The sequence below is a fragment of the Chelonia mydas genome, chromosome 6 (assembly GCF_015237465.2).
Source record: "Chelonia mydas isolate rCheMyd1 chromosome 6, rCheMyd1.pri.v2, whole genome shotgun sequence".
In the NCBI taxonomy this organism is placed as follows: Eukaryota; Metazoa; Chordata; order Testudines; family Cheloniidae; genus Chelonia; species Chelonia mydas.
In genome coordinates this window covers 122,800,722-122,818,068 of record NC_051246.2, presented here as the reverse complement: position 1 = coordinate 122,818,068, position 17,347 = coordinate 122,800,722, and the positions used below count along the sequence as shown (strand labels likewise).

The 17,347-nt window shown below is 42.5% G+C and overlaps 1 long non-coding RNA gene across 1 annotated transcript in view; it reads left to right on the top strand.

Annotated features, from left to right (window-relative positions):
• LOC119566480 overlaps window positions 1-14,762 on the top strand; it is a 94,840-nt gene extending 80,078 nt beyond the window's left edge. Inside the window, exon 3 of the long non-coding RNA XR_005225637.2 lies at window positions 14,006-14,762. This is a non-coding gene — a long non-coding RNA (uncharacterized LOC119566480). The remainder of the gene's footprint in view (window positions 1-14,005) is intronic.
• Window positions 14,763-17,347: the final 2,585 nt, after the last annotated feature.

Below are 17,347 nucleotides of genomic sequence, written 5' to 3'. Positions count from 1 at the left end.
CGTGAGTTGCCGGAAGAAAGCCTCATCCACCTCATCCCCCTGGTCCGGTGGTCTATAGCAGACTCCCACCACTACATCACTCTTGTTGGTCACACTTCTAAACTTAATCCAGAGACACTCAGGTTTTTCCACAGTTTCGTACCGGAGCTCTGAGCAGTGATACTGCTCCCTTACATACAGTGCTACTCCCCCACCTTTTCTGCCCTGCCTGTCCTTCCTGAATAGTTTATAACCATCCATGACTGTACTCCAGTCATGTGAGTTATCCCACCAAGTCTCTGTTATTCCAATCACGTCATAGTTCCTTGACATCACCAGGACCTCCAGTTCTCCCTGCTTGTTTCCAAGGCTTTGTGCATTTGTATATAAGCACTTGAGATAACCTGTTGATCGCCCCTCATTCCCAGTATGAGGCAGGAGCCCTCCCCTCACAGACATTCCTGCCTGTGCTTCCTCCCGGTATCCCGCTTTCCCACTTACCTCAGGGCTTTGGTCTCCTTCCCCTGGTGAACCTAGTTTAAAGCCCTCCTCACTAGGTTAGCCAGCCTACTCGCAAAGATGCTCTTCCCTCTCTTTGTAAGGTGGAGCCCGTCTCTGCCCAGCACTCCTCCTTCATGGAACACCATCCCATGGTCAAAGAATCCAAAGCCTTCTCTCCGACACCACCTGCGTAGCCATTCGTTGACTTCCACGATTCGACGGTCCCTACCCAGGCCTTTTCCTTCCACGGGGAGGATGGACGAGAACACCACTTGCGCCTCCAACTCCTTTATCCTTCTTCCCAGAGCCACGTAGAGCCATCATCACCAAGATAAGGAGTACTTGTGGCACCTTAGAGACTAACCAATTTATTTACTTCACAGAGATACTTAGATACTTAACTCCCATTGATTTTGGTGCCTAAATACTTCTGTATTCTAAATACACCCTACATGACTTGTTCAAGGAGCACACAGGGAGTCTGTGGCCGAGGTGGAAACTGAACCCAGGTTCAGAGCCCTAAGCACAGAGCTTTCTGTGTATTCTTTTACATCCAAAAACAAACAAACGTCCCCACCCCACCTGGGGAAAAAATATTTTAAAAGAGTGATTTTAAGGTTGCAAAGTCAAGCACTCAAAAGTCAGGAAATGCCAGAATTCAGGATGTCCATACAAATTTAACTCGGCTCTCCTGTGTGTATGCAACATGATACTGCCTAACTGGAGGACCACATACTATTGTTTCAGTTGATCCCCCTCTCCTTCCTTACCTTCCCCCTTTGCTCCTGCCCCCATTTCTCTCTCTCTCCTCAGCTCCTATCCACCCACCATGTCCTCCTCACTTCCACCTCTCCCCTCTCGGTTCCTACCCTCTTCCCCTCTCTGTTCCTCTCCACCCACCATCACTCTGCCAGCTCCTGCCACCTCCTCTCCCCTATTCTTCACCCCTTTACATTCCAGTCAGGCTGACTCCACCTTCTCCTTCCCCCTGCCTAGACACGGTGCATGGAGAGCACAGGAGAGACAGTCTCCCTGCTCTCAGCCCTGGTGTCCAGTGCAAATTGCAGAGATACTTCTGCTCAGCTGTTGCTGGCCTTGGCTGCAGCTTCTCAGTGGGGACGGTGCATGTGCCGTGGACAGAGCATGCTCAGTGAGGACAAACTCTTTGGAGAATTTAGCTACCAAGCTCAAATGAGCCTCTACTGAGCATGTGCAGAGTGAGATTTTTTGGATGCTTGTAACTTGGCCAAATGTGAGCAAATTTTCACAGAGCTAGCCAAAGGCAGACCCTTGACACCAGGAAAATCCACTTACCCACAACATGTTTCCGGGCCCTGCTCCAAAGTATCAGGGTGTTAGAGCTTCTCATCAAAGTGGTTGCAAAAATGATGTATTCCTCTCCCACCACCCGTTGTTCTTAGAAACGGCTCAAACATTATGGCTGAAATTTTCCATAAACTTTTAGCTCAAGGTAGATCCCTGGCATGGAGAATTTCCACCTCAACAGCTACAGTTTGATGAAGTTATAAGCAGTTGAAAACAGGGTCTTATAATGGGAAATGTTGGGCAACCTTAATGACAGGGAGAGCTGCCAGCCCTTCCTGTAATAAAGACACCACATGTTATCCATCAGCAGGTTTTCTGAACCATGCACCTTCAGGTCCCCAGCCCAGACCTCTGTCACTTGAGCTACAGGACTAATTATTTGAGGTAAAGAAACTCAATGAGGGGTTCCTCTGCATTCCTCCCTCTGTCTCTGCCCCTACTCCTGGGCTACATGGATCTAGAGGCTGAGACTGCCCCGGTTCTTCACTTTCAAGAAGCTCCTTGACCTTTGGGTGCGGGGTGGGGCAATATGAGGTGCCCTCCACCAGCGCTCATGGCCCACCCTCTCCTCCCTCACAGGCCCTGTTTCTCCCCTCCCCCTACCCTGCACTCCCTGCTGCAGCCAGGGAAGATCAAAGACTGCCCTCTAGGGTGATGAACCCCCTTTAGAGGGGACTCCCTGGAGCAATGGGTAAGCAGCTGACCTTCTCCCACCCATCCCTAAAGGATTCAGTATTTCATGCAGCTATAACAGCACCTCTTCCAGCACATTGGGTTGTACTGGCCTCGCCTAGGCTCTCACAAACAGCATGTAACTAGTCCCCCTGTCTGCTACAATGCAGGTGACAAGCCTAAGGATAAGAGAGGACAAATAAATATGCTCTAGCCTCCAGCTGCTGCACTTAGCGTGGGCTACGTTTTAATGTCTCAAGCAGCTCAGGGTGGTTTTGCCCTCTCCTCTGCAGCAGCTGCAGTCACCTGGGGCAGAGGTTTCTCTGTTTTCCCTCTCATGGTCATCTGACCTGTCTCAACCAAGGGGAGCCCATCAGTCGTTCAGAAGTCTACTCACCAGCCACCCAAAAGAGAAATAGTTCCTGTCCATGTTAAGTCACATGTTCGTGTCTGAGCCAACTGGACTGAACCTGGCAATCCAAGTGTGTGATGTGTACCGATTACTTTCTCTCCTTCCTCTAGGCTATTCAAAGCGCAGCTGCTAAGCCAGCTCCTGATGCTCCAGCCATAGCACCTTACATTGGCTTCCAGCCTCTCACCGCACTTTACCTTCAAGCTCCTCATTCTCACCTGTGAGACTCTGCTCTCATTTCCTCCTCTCTTTCTCCACCCGCTTCCCAACCTCTCTCCTGACTGTTTTCTTCGTCACTTTCTCCCACACTTGGCTTTGCAGTTTGAGTCCTGCTGCTCTTCTTCTAGGCTTCCCCTGGAGCGAAGCAACCTCTTTCTCTCCTCCTCCTCCTCCCCTTTTTAAAAGAAGCCTAACTTGGTTTCTTGGTGCCGCCGGGTAACTTTCCACAACTTCCCTTTCCTGAAGTTTCCTGCCCGGCAATGGGTCTTGTCTTCCTTTGTCTTGTCTTATTGCATCGGGTAGGCTTCTCAGGCCAGGGAACGTGGCACAATGTAGAACATATACATAAGATAAATACAGCATATACAATACTATATCCATGATGCCAACCATATTCAAAAGTAGGTTCCGAATGATAGGCACATAAATCCATATTTAGAGCCTAAATAAGTGTGTTAGGGTGACCAGACATCCAGATATTATTGGGACCATCCAATATTAGGGGGTTTGTCTTATATAGGACCCTATAACCCCCACCTCCCAGCCCCATCCTGATTTTTCACACTTGCTATCTGGTCACCCTAAGTGTATGTAGAGTGGCAAACTTTAAGCACCCACTTTTGAATATGTTGGCCTATATATCCATATATGTGTGTGTGTGTCTGTGTGCATGCACGCGCATGTGTGTGTCTATTCAAAAGTGGGTGCTTAAAGTTTGCCACTCTACATACACTTAGGGTGACCAGATAGCAAGTGTTAAAAAATCAGGACGGGGCTGGAAGGTGGGGGTATATATATATATATATATAGACACACACACACACATGCACAATCCTATATATATAGGGGTGTGCACATGTACACACACACACACACATGCTTTATCAAGTATAATCTGAAAGCTACCCAGTTCACGCTAGAGATACTGGACTGATCTAACTAGCACCAGCATCTGAAGCAGCCCCCAGCTGGCCCCAGCCTGAGGAACCATAGAAGTGGCATAACGCCACCTTTGCCTTCAAGTTTGGGTCTTGTGCTTACCACGGTCTGGCTGGACCTGAGGATCTAGGCCACTGTTCCAAATCTAACCATCCATCCACATATGTAGATGTATATTACTGCTGCTCAATTTGTGTCTGAAAATTCTAATCTGAGCACCACTTCAGAATTAGAATAAAAGTGGGCCTGTTCATTTAGCCAAATTATTAATATTTTGTAGTACTCCTGCACTGCATTACCATCTCAAACTCCTGCATGTGGTTTAAAATGCACTGTATTAAGGAAATAATTTCCTGTTTCCTACTTTATGTTACTGATGTGAAATATTTTATTCTTAACCACGTTGCAATAAAATTAGATAATTACTTAGCTCATTTTTCTATATGGGTTTGGTAATTCATAATTGTCTCAGAGCTGAGAAAATGTTTCCTTTAAGAAGGTTAAACAAAGAGTTTATTGACATTAGTGAAGATTGGTTAAAGAAAACATTATTAAATAAAAGGAGCTTTATTTAAACACTAAATTAATGATTTAAAGGCAAATTAGAGGTCATAACTCCTCCTAAATAAATAATGTTAAACAATAATTAGATACCCATTTTAGATTAAGGCAAGCACTTGGGTTCAGTGGGCTGAAAAACAAGTTTCTTCTCATCTCTTTAAATTTGTTCAATATACATAATTAAAGTGAACCACTGGCCTGCTTAAATTTTCTTTCCAAGATTATAAAAAGATTCTGTTTGTAACTGTGTGTCATATTTGCCATTAGATGATAAAACATCTTTAAAGCTTCACTTTCATATAAACAGAAGAAAAGATGTGAGCATGCGGAGAGCTCTCCTACAGTGGAAATCGATTCTCCTAAGCTAGTGGTTACAGTTATCAATCTTATCAAACGGGCCAATGCATGAATGCCCTTAACCACTTTCATTTGTATGATCTCTCTTTGCCTGTGTTAACCTTTCAGACATTACAGAATTTGCAATATGCACTCTAGGCTATAATTACACTCTCAACTCTTTCCCTTTCATTAGCACTCCTAGTCATCTCTTATGTGCCAGATAAAATTAAAAGAAACGGCCTATATTTTATTTCATTAAAGTATTATATTTTTAGGCTGCGAGTACCTGGTTACAGTTGCCGATGAGTATTAACAAACCTTCCCCTATCATCCTGTTTCAAAGAGGTGGTTTGTACAGGGAATCACACACTCTGGAGAAACACATCTGTGTACTGCTGGGTTTGCACTAGGTCTTCTGAACAAGCTGATGGCTGTTGAGTGTTGACAGGTACCTTACCACTGTATTCCAGAGTCTTCAGTGAGTGTTGCTAACTCTGGTACCAACAGGCTTAATCAAAGCATTGGGAAATTTTGTTTAGAGCACTACAAGAGTTAAGGGGGTTAGGTTAATGCAATCTGACGTTCGCGCTGATAAATAATGACAACACACACAGCTACCTCGGCATGGATGGGAACATCAGAAAGCACAGTCTTTCTGTGAAGGGATTGTTCTGTAAGGAAAAAAGAGAAGGAGACTCAGGAATGGCTAGAAGTTCTAGAATGATTTTACTCAAATCTATTGTTTACACTCAATGATTCTCTTTTATACGTGGAATTGTTGGCCTACTTTTAGACTGCCTACAGTTGGTTTCAAAGAGATGTTCAGGTCAACAGAGGAATTCCTCTGCTATAAAAAGAATCCTTGTTTTACGAATTGTACATTGCACTAACTGATATCTCATAACTGATCAGTGTCAATAGTTGACCAATCTGCATTGTCTTCAGTTCAAGTCATTTTCCATACCTGAGTAGTATGCAGTACCCGTTTTACCCCCCCACACACACACTTTTTTTTGTCAGTGGCATAAAGGTGTATAAATTTAGCATTAAAATATTATATATCTATAGGGTCTTTTTTCCTCTTGATATGTTCATTAGATTCTTATTAAAATGGCTAAGACCAGAGCTGTTTATAACTAGAATAGACACCACATCAGAAGCACATCTTTGAGAACGGAAAAATCCAATACTGCAGATTTCAGTTCAAATCCAACATGTTAGGAAGAATAACGTCATAGGGAAAAGTTGTTGTGAACAATCCTGATACTCTCATTAGTGGAAAACACAAAGGAACAGAACAGGACTTTCCTGATTATTTTAGTGTTGTTTTTTTTAACCACCAAATTTACACACAAAAAGAAAGGCACTTTGTGTTTAAGGTTAATCAAGTTTCAGTACAATTTTTTACAAACTGGAATCACACTAATCTTTTTTTTTCTTGCTCTAATGTGTGGCTGTTGAAATCCTCAGCTGTGATAAATTAAGCTACTTATTAATCTAATTATCGTACATTCATCCTAGAAACTTTCATGTGACTTGAAAAGGCTATTCAACCTTTTCCCTCCCCTCCTAGAAAGGGCTCAACCTTGCACCAATTAAGATCATTCTGAAGTAATGCTTTAAAAAAGCTTTCTTTAATCACCCAGTGGAACATGGGCTGATCGTAAGCAAACTAAAAGCTCTGAGAAAAGTTTTGGTTACCTTCAAATTTGTACATTTCAGGGTAGGAGAGGAAGATGCCATTTAAGTATTCTTCTCTTTTCCGCCCCCATCCTCTCAAAATAAGTCTCTGTAATTATTTAGCAAATAAAGTTTCCCTTCTTCTACTATATTAAAACAACAATGTGCAGAGTTGTTTGAACAAACCTCATGAAGTCAAATCCAGTATTTGTATAATGGGCACATTTTGATTCCCAGAACACATATGAACTACACAGATTTTATAAGGTTCATCTCATGTAGGTTCAATCTGGGATTAAAAATAAGAAATATGTTGTAAAATGTATCATAGCTTAAACATCCATTCATTGCCAGATGCCTTAGTTATTATTTTTTTAATAACCGCATCAATGGAGCTAGTTTACATTCAAATTAAATGAGGTATTAATTTGAATGCAAAGTAGCTCAGTTTGTGTATATAGTTTCAATGACAGGTTTACCCCAAGATAGAATTTATGAAGCGCCCAATATGGGGGAAGTCCGTTGCCGTTGTCACCCGCCTTCCATGCCTAGAAAACTTGCTAACTGTGAATAGTTTTTGAAGTGAAGATTAAAAGAGTTGAATTATAAAGTATAATTACATTTTATTGAAACTCTAGAAATCAGAAAAAAATTCAGCAGGAAACTTTTAGTGAAACATGATGTGTTGTCATTATCATTAAAAGATAAAAGTTCCATACTGTTTTTATCTGTTTATTTGGAAGAAATCCAGCCTTTGCAGTTATGCAGGAAACAAAAAACTGGAATGCAGGAGTAATTATTAAAACTGTGTGATTTGTTATCTCAGCTACTGTCTTTCCAAATGGTAATGCGATATCAGCAGCTGCAGACGGTCGCTGATTTCCTCTATTAGTAAACAAGTGCTTTGGAGACCTGTGTGAGGCACTTTAAGCCCACTACTCCCCGAAGTGCTGTCAGGCTTAACTACTAATCCATGGTATTTCAGAGCACTGGAAATTCATCTTTATAAAACCTGAACAAAAAAGGGAAAAAGCCTGGAGGGCATGAGCTCCCTCTGGTGAGACAAATGACATGTTCATTTATTAATGAAACAATAACCCTGGAAAGAGGATCAAAGCACATTCCATCCTCACTTTACAATCCCCAATTTTCTCAGGCCATACCATTTAATTGAGCCATGACAATGGAATACTTAATTGTTGCATTAAAGTTTGAAGAAGCGACTTCTTCAGAATCAATGTTCATTTCTGGATTATTTCAGGAGAATGTAGCTGGCTTGTAGCGAGTGGAATTTTATTTTCTCTACTTTCAGGGCTCTTTTTTATAGCGAGAGAGGCTTCTTATCCCTAACCAAGCACATTCTTTCCCATAACATAACTGCACCTTTCTGCTCCTCTTTGAACGTTGCTTTATGAAACCCCAGTTGCTGGCCTAGTGCAGTGTTCTGACCATTGTGCTTAGGGGAAATGCAACAATGGACCACTTCTGCAACAGAAAGAGAAACTGCATGGGAACCGCACCCTGGAAAGGGGAAGGAAATCATTGGTCTTTTGCCTTGAAACTCCCAAGTAAAGAAAAGACCAATTTATGGAGCTGGCCTTGCTGTACACTCTTTACAAACTCTATGGTTTCAAAGAGAATGGCAGCCAAAACAAAGTCATCATCTTAATTTTAATGACAGATTTCAGAGTAGCAGCCGTGTTAGTTTGTATCCACCGAAAGAAAAGGAGTACTTGTGGCACCTTAGAGACTAACAAATTTATTTGAGCATAAGCTTTCGTGAGCCACAAAAGCTTATGCTCAAATAAATTTGTTAGTCTCTAAGGTGCCTCAAGTACTCCTTTTAATTTTAATGGACATTTTCAGGAGGGTTGAGGCCCAGCTTGGGAGGGCAAATCTGAGTACTTCTGCCTCTAACTATGAACTGCAAGATAGTCAGGGACACAACGCCATGCCATGCTCCAGGTATCCCTAAACCTCCAAATTACAGAAGCTGGGACTGGATGACAGGGGATTGATCATTCACAATTGCCCTGTTCTGCTCATTCCCTCTGAAGCATCTGGCATTGGCCTGTGTTGGAAGACAGGATATTGGTTTAGATGGACCATTGGTCTAACCCAGTATGGCCGTTATATACAGAGACTTCAGTGAGACTACTCACATAGTTACAGTTATACATCTGGTTAATCGCCTTCCTGAATCAGGGCCAGAATCAGGTGACAGAGGCAGAAGCCCTCAGCTCAGCATCCACAATTCATTTTGCAGGTGCAAAAGGGAGGCCACCCTTCTTAAAACTTACGGTTGCCCCTAGATTTTACTGCCGTGTTAAATTAATGTTAACTCACTCCAGGGCCTAGTTTGATCTATTCTTCTTAGGCCTGGCCTACACTAGGAGAGGGAATTGATCTAAGTTACGCAACTTCAGCTAAGTGAATAACATTGCTGTACTTAGACCTACTCACTGTCGTGTCTTCGCTGCGGTGAGCCGACTGCTGCTGCTCCCCCGTCGACTCTGCCTGTGCCTCTCGCTCCGGTGAAGTACAGGAGTCGACGGGAGAGCACTTGGGGGTTGATTTATCGTGTCTAGACGAGACGTGACAAATCGACCTCCGCTGGATCAATCGCTGTCCGCCAATCCGGCGGGTAGTATAGACATACCCTGAAATAACCATCCTGATATAGACGGTTCTGTGTATATTTTACTCAGTATTCTGCTTTCCCAATTTTTAAAGTGTGTTGCAACTTCGAGGGAGACACAGATTTTCCCACTGATTTCATCTGAGATCAAGGAGAAACTCCTATTTTCACGTAAACAGTCAGCACTTGTATGGGTAAGTATAAAACTTCCTACACAAGTCTTCACTCCTCTAATTGTACGCCAAACTGTGTTTGAGATCCTGGGTATAAGAATAAGGACACAGAAAAGTTGGAAATCAAAATCAGCTTTCCAAAAAGACCAAGATAACTAGTCAGAAATGAATGTATGCATTATTTGTCGCAGCAATTGTATATTGTGTTTCGTGTGTCTTATCATATACGTGTTGCTCGTTTTTCATTACATGCTTTCAAAGTTCCAACTGACAACTCATTTTGTGTAAATCAGGTTAGCAGAATTTGTTTTGTTTTGTTTTTTTATAATTTCAGCAGATAATATCAATATTTATTTTTACGCATTTCCCCCCCCACGCTTTTATCAATTTAAATTCGGGGCGAGGTCAGACAATGGGGGGGTTGGGGTCAAACAATAATTACTTAATGACGGTCGACGTTGGGATTCAGAAAGTTAAAGCTTTGTAACTGTGAAAGTGCAAATTGTCAACATCCCGTGTCAAAATATACACGGGAAATAGCCTTAGGTCAAACCCTAATAAGTTCTCAAGCAGCATTTTTCTTTCTTTGCCTTCCTGTAAATTTCGATTATTATTGATGGAAATATTTTTTGTCAGTTTGTGTGTGTATGGTGAAACCAACATTTACTGATAAAATCGAATCCCTGCAAGGCTATGCATAAAGTAACATCTAATGATTCAATATTCAACAGAGGTTGGGGCTGTTGTTCTTTCTTAGCTGGTTTTATTTTAAGAAACTTTCATTTTCTGGATGCAAGTACAATAAGAAGTTAAAATGGAAATTGGGCACTTCTGCCTGCTGCGTTGAAATGAATATAGTCTAATTAGATAATATAATTCTCCTATGATGTGTGTCATAATAATTATAGTACTTTGCACTCACATAGTGCCTATTATAACAGGATCTCAAAGCACTTTACAAACACTAATTACGCTTCTCACTATCCCTGTTTGGGTAACCTGGGACAGAGAAAAGTCAAGACACTTACCTAAGGACAGGCAGTGACCCACAAAGCTGGAACTAGAACCCAGGAATCCTGCTTCCAAATTTCATGCTCTAACCACTAGGCTTCACTATAAGGGCTCAATGCTCTCCATCACTTTCACAGCATGAAGAGGAGCAGGAGGATCCTCAATGCTTTGGAGGGGCGGGGGAGGAGGAAGAGGGTATGCCATGGTATCGCCTCCAGATGGCCAGCAAGAAGGGGGAGATGTGGGGGGAAGAGCCACTCTGTGCAGCATATTCCATCCGAGCAGGATAAATAAAGATGGCTAGAGCATGTGTAGTATATTAGTGCTGCCCAGCATCTCCCTCATTCCCCGCAGAGCTCTGGTAGACCATGGAAGTTGTATGAGCATGGGCTGGTGGTAGGTCAGTCAATGCAGCATGCCACTTTTATAAAACATGCCGGTGCTGTGGGGAACAGCATGGATCCAATGGGGGACCCTGCCCAGGGGTATTCCCAGGCAGTTCCTGCAGATCTTGGGTCTGGGCAGTATTTGTAGGCCATGTTACTTACATGCTGTTGCTGGCTTGCCCAAATGGAGGGAGAAGATGTTCGAAGTAGTGGTTAATAGAGGATCTCTCTGAAATGCGTCACTTCCCATTCAATCCGTTTTACATGGGAAGGGAGCTTTGGGCCCTGATAAAGACAACAACAGTTTGGAGGACTAACCCAAAGCTTGAACTGAACCCCACCTTTGTTAACATTTGGCCTGGCCATTGCATCAACGTGTAAGCCATTCCTTTCATACATAGTACAGTCCACTCTCCTTTTCCCTTTCTTAGACACTCAGTACATTTCATGGTGGGTTCTCAGGGGGGTTCTGTGATAGGCTGATTTCCAGTCCTGATGGTCTCAAATCTTCCCCGGAGTCAGAGATGCAGACACTATTCTGTGATGCCTCTAACTTTGGGAAGCTCCAGAGAGCATAAGGTCTTAAGAGAACGCCCAGAAGGGGTTTAGCAGAGGCTACCAAGCGGGCTCAAATCTCATCTTGGAAACAGCAGCAAAATTAGGGGGTGAGGTGGCAAGTGAGGAAGGAGAAAGAACCCCGAGGGAGAGAATGGGAGTCACTGGGTCTAACCTGGCTGTATCAGCCAGAGACATGATTGTGCTGAGAAGAAAAAGATCAAGGCAGGAGATTAGATTTGGGGAGAGGGAGGGGGGAAAGTATCTGGTTGAACTAGGTTGGGTGGTGGAAGAGGAAAAGATGGGAGACAGTGAAGGGGGAGGGGAATGAAGGGAGTGGCAAAGATGTCAGCCCGGATACTTCAGAGTACTTTGTTAAGCATCCATCCCCTAAGGGTTTTTTTGGCAGGGAGAACCACGTGCACCCACCCACTGCTCTCTGTAAGAGTGTGGCCAGCGCAGCAGGCCGGGAGGGTGCAATGCGGAGTTAGAGCATAAAGCTGCGCTCTCTAGAATGTCAGCTTTGGACAGTGTCCTCTGTGGAGCGGCTAGGGCTGCGAGTGGACCCAGCCGGACACAGCCCTGCCCTCAGCAGCGGAGCAGAGTGAACAGTTATCCCCAGGCCTGGGCTCCTGTGGAGTGCGGAGCACTGCAGAAGGCCGACTGGGCCCTCAGAGTTCTGTGACGGGAGAGCGAGATGGGAATAATAAATCGATGCTCTCTCGTTTTTTATTTGAAGCTATTTAGAAAACGAAGTGCTCAGTAGCTACTGAGACAGAAGGAGATAATCCACTCCCGCTGAAATCAACGGGAGATTGGCCATTGCGTCAGCGGGAGCAGGAGCGAACCCGCGCCTTGAGCAGGACGCAAACCACCCGTGCAGCCCTGCAAAGCCTTGCTCCCATAAGCAGGCCCTGTGATTTCAATGGCACCACGCCACCTGAGGGGGGGGCTGCGGGGTTGGACCCTATATTTCTTACGCTCTGATCAGTACAATTTGATACTGAAACAGCCAAGCCAAAACAAACTGTAGCCATCAACTCTTCGATGCAGACAGCACAGAGTCTGGGTAAAATAAACAAGTCTTACTGAACAGAAAAAGGCTCCACATTGTCTGTTACTTTAGAAGGAGAAAGCAACAGTCTGCGTGGCATTTCCTTTGACTGTAATAATGCTGTCGGAACAGGACCAATTTCTGCTCTCAGACAGCAACACTTGACTCCCCGTGGGTCAGTCTCACGATAGGGCTAGCAGGTGTAACTCAGCGCAGGTGTAACTCACACCCCTGCACATTTGGGCCCATTCGGCTCAAAGGGGGTTGCCCTCACCCATCCAATGGCAGAATTTGGTCCCGGGGTGTTAGCGAAACATTGTTTATAAAGGGTTGCCTCACTGACTTCAGTATGCCTGGGACGAGGCCCATTAAATGCCTATGTACTACAGTGGTGCTTGTCAATATAAGGACCTTGCTATATAGATGATGGATAGAGAGTTGAAAGGTTCCATGGCTGGAATAATGCAGTGGTGAATCTGGCCCTTAGATGGTTCTTGCAATGTTAGCCTGAGTAAATTATCCAGTCCAGACTGTAAAGTTACTTCTCCATTTTCACCGCAGAACTTCCTTATCTACTGAGAAGTTGCACATGAATCTTTCTCCATCTACTCGGCTTAACAAAGAGGGTTAAGGGGTGACTTGATTGCAGTCTATAAATATCTACATGCAGAGCGAACATTTATTAATCTAGCACAGAAAGATATAGCAAGATCCACTGGCTGGAAGTCGAAGCTAGACTAATTCAGACTGGAAGTAAGGTGCACATTTTTAACAGGGAGTGAGATTAGTCATTGGAACAACTTACCCAGGGTTGTGATGGGTTTTCCATCACTGACATTTTTTAAATCAAGATGGGCTGTTTTTGTAAAAGCTCTGCTCTCGGAATTATTCTCGGGAAGTTCCCTGGCCTGTGTGATGGTACAGGAAGGCGGACTAGATGATCACAGTGGTCTCTTGTGGCCTTGGAATCGATGAAATCTGCCGTAGGGTCTGAGTCGGCTTTCCCTCACGTACTGTGGAATTGCAGGAGAATTAGTCAATTTTATTTACGAGAACTGATCACTTACCAGAGTTGTTAGAAAGGTCTGGTTTATTCATTCCTTCTGGGTGAAGTTCAGATCCCCGACCTACAGCCCTAGTAACCGGGTTCTTTGCAGATGCAGAGAATTGGCTCTGAAGACAATGAAATCTACCCTACAACCTGGCCTCAAAGCATGGAGATGGCCTCTACGGCTGCTTCTCTAGCCTATGATCTGCAATAGAAGCTGCAGCCCTTTGTGCTACTTGCACAAGCCCAGTAACCCCCGAGAGTGATACTCAGTGTCCCTCTTCTGGTGTTCCCTCTACGTACACTGGCCTTTGCAGAAATCCTATCTGTGACACAGAGACGGACCTGTACAGGGGATTCCCCTGCATCTCTCCCCCCCCCGGTAATCCTGCCTTGGGGATAAGCTAGACCCTCTTTGTGTAGGCCCCTCCATGCTACCGCGAATCCCACCTTTCGCTGATTCATTAAATGCAAAGGCATATTTGGAACTGCTTTATCTGTTGTACATCCAGGTCCAATGAGAAGCTGGATCGAAGACGTAGTACCACATCTAGCTGCCTGGAAACCACTTGCAGGTGCACGTTGGAGGGAAAGGAGTACAGGCAGAGCAGCTATTCAGGGAACCCAGTGAGCACCAGGCACTACCTGTTCTTACCCCAAAAGGTTTGGAATTTGCCAGCATGGAGGTGAGCAACGGAGGCAGCTGGGGCCAGAGCAAGTGCTCTCTTTCATGGATCCAGCATGTCTTTAGAGGACTGGGGCATAAGTGATTTACGAAGGTCACACAGGGAGTCCATGGCAAGGTAGGAGTTGAACCTAGATCTCCTCAGATCTGTGTCTTAACCATCCTGCTTCTAGACTGTAGAATGTTAAACGTGGGGCAATTTTTCATTGCTATTCGTAATAGAATAGCTTCTTGGTGAATGGTTTGGTCAGCTGGATGGTCTGGAAGAAGTGAGCGGTGGCCAAAGGCATCATTATTCCATGCAATATAAAGACAGAAAGGCAGAACATTCACACTATCGAACAGAAGGACTAGGAAGATGTTTTGGAATTCCAGACAAAGTGTTTTCCTGTACAAGTTTCAGATAATAAACTGAACTGGGTAGGCAGACTCCAAGAAGAAATATTTAATTATCCTTCTCACCATTATGAGGAACTTCTGCCACTCTTCAGGTTATTATACAGTAAATAACCAGTTTTCTAAAGGACAGAGCTGTTTTAATTATACGACAATGAATGCATAATTATTATGTTTGTTAGGAATGAATCGCAAGACAACAGACTTGATATTGCTGCTCTAGTTAGTGCATCTTAATTACTTTTTCATTTATTTTGCATATAAAAGCTATTTGCTAATTGTCTTTGCTGTAAATATGCAAAATATAATTAGTCATTCATAATTCTTTATGTGTTATCTAACTGTACATTTGTTATTGAGGAACATATATTAAAGTTTGAATATTTAATGGGCTTTTGTGGCATAGAATATTTTTGTACAAAGTTTTTAGGAAATATTAGAGACAGAATTCAAACCTTCTTTTAACCCCTTTTCCTCTGCAAACCTTATAAAGACTAGATACTGATAAATTTAAAGCTAATGGAAATCCATTTCTATTTTCTAAACAGGCAACATGAATCCATTGCTGTTCATAGGAAATGTCTCACCATCTCAGACTAAAACCAGACAGATTATACCTCGTTAAAAGTATTGCAAGTTGGTCTCTGCTATGTATTTTAAATCATAACTATAGAACAGTAAGTGCATCAAAATCATACAGCAAAATTCAAAATTTGAATGAAGTTATCTTCAGTGATTCATTTTAATGTGATAATAGTGCCAAGCATTAAAAAAAAACCTGATGAGAGAGAACAGAGTATTTTCTGATATGAATGATAACAAGAGGTTGTAATTTCTGTCCCATACATGCAGGTTGTTGTAAGACTAATAAGCATTCTCTTGCATGGTAGCAAAATATCTAAGACTTTATATCTGCATTTTCTTCGCTCTTTATTTTTTGGCACGTGTTAGCTGTCCCCTTCATTTGCATTATTTGCCCTAAATTGGCATTTCGGGTCCATCTGAAACACTATGGTTTTCTTTTTTTTATATAAAGGCTTGGGCCAGTTTCATATATAATTAGCACTCCATAAGGCCTAAAGTCCTGAGGAATGTTTTACATTGTGATTAGATTCATTACAGAGATTGACTGGTTAACATAGGCCATGTGTTTCTGAAAGTTGAATTAAAGTACAGGTCTCAAGAACCTGAACAGATAATTATATATTATCTTTTCACTTGTCTCCAGGAAGTCCTGCTAGTTCGTTCGACGGATGCATGTCACATTCTACATTTTTCCATCTCAAACATTTGATTTACTATCCAGTTGTACTGTTAATCCGATGTCATGACACTCCTATTCACTCCTGCTTTTCCACTGAAAGCAGCTTCCTACGAAGATAAAGCTAGGTAAAATCTATTGTAAAGGAAAGAATAACTTGAATGCAGCTATCATATCGAAAAGAAAACACACCCCTCCACTCTTCACCCTTTAGACGTTCTGAATACTTTCCTTAATGATGAAGTCAAATAGAATAGCCACTGAGAATACAATTCAGGGTGGGTTTTTTTTTTCTCTCAGGAGTAATCCTGCTCTGTAATTCTGAAATTGTTCTTATTTACATTGGGTAAATCTTTTAAAACGAACATATATAAAAACAGAGTGACAGTAGGGTATGAATTAGAAAAGAACTAGCTAACATCCTTTAGTAAATTGTGATATGAATAAATCATACATATCCCTACTTATCAAACAAGTATTTAGAAGCAAATTTAAATAATGCTGTTTAATGCTAGCACTTGCATAAAACCCACAACTGTCAGTTACATTTTTTTCAAGCAGTTGACTACTTGAGCTATAGATTAAAAAAAAAAAGTACATTTTATATATCTAGGATAGCAAAGAAAACAACAAGTGATCACCACTACTTCAAATGACATTCCACGGGCACACAGAAGCTATGGTAATAGTATTTAATCAACCAAAATCCCAAGCTGAAATCCTGAGGTTCTATATCCCAGATGGGGTTATGTCTGAATGAAAAGGGAAACGTTATATAGAACCGACATCATCTCAATGGACAATCTGCAAAACTAGAAATATTTCCTGGATCCCGTTAGCAGGAGTTATGTCGTAAATACATTTCCCTGACTGTGTATATACATAGAGCAGGTAGATGACACAGGTGTCCAACGCAAGATGTATTGAGAACAACTTCAATATTTTTCTACCCATTCAAGCGTTCATAGCGTTACACCAAAACCCATAGTAGCTGTCTGGTATATTGACACCTGTTTTCAAGGGGTGCCAAAGCTTCTCTGACGAGTGCCAGGAGAACATTCATCATTTGTGCTTAAAAGCCATCAGAGATACAGTAAGAATCAAGAATGAAAGTAGCCATTCATTGGCAATATAACTTGGTTTTCTTCTGTGTGGCAGAGAACTGATTAAAACAAAAAAACATAATTTTGCCTTTGGTAGGAAAATGGATCGCTATCTTTGTCCCTTGAGAAGAAGTTTGAATGGATAAGCATTTTAGATTTTTTTTTTTAATAATGCCCCCGTTTTACAAAAAATCATGTCAGACTAACCAAGTCATACTGGTAACATTATGCAGGGTAAAATTCAGAAGAATGTGAAGTCAAGAGTGACTGTTGCTGAAATGATGAGTGAAGTATGAACTCTAGAAGTTTGCTATATAGATTTTGCCAGGGGAGATTTCTAGATTTTTAAGTATTACGCAAGATCCTACGTTTGATTTTCCAACTCATACTTTAAAAACCAAAGCCCTTG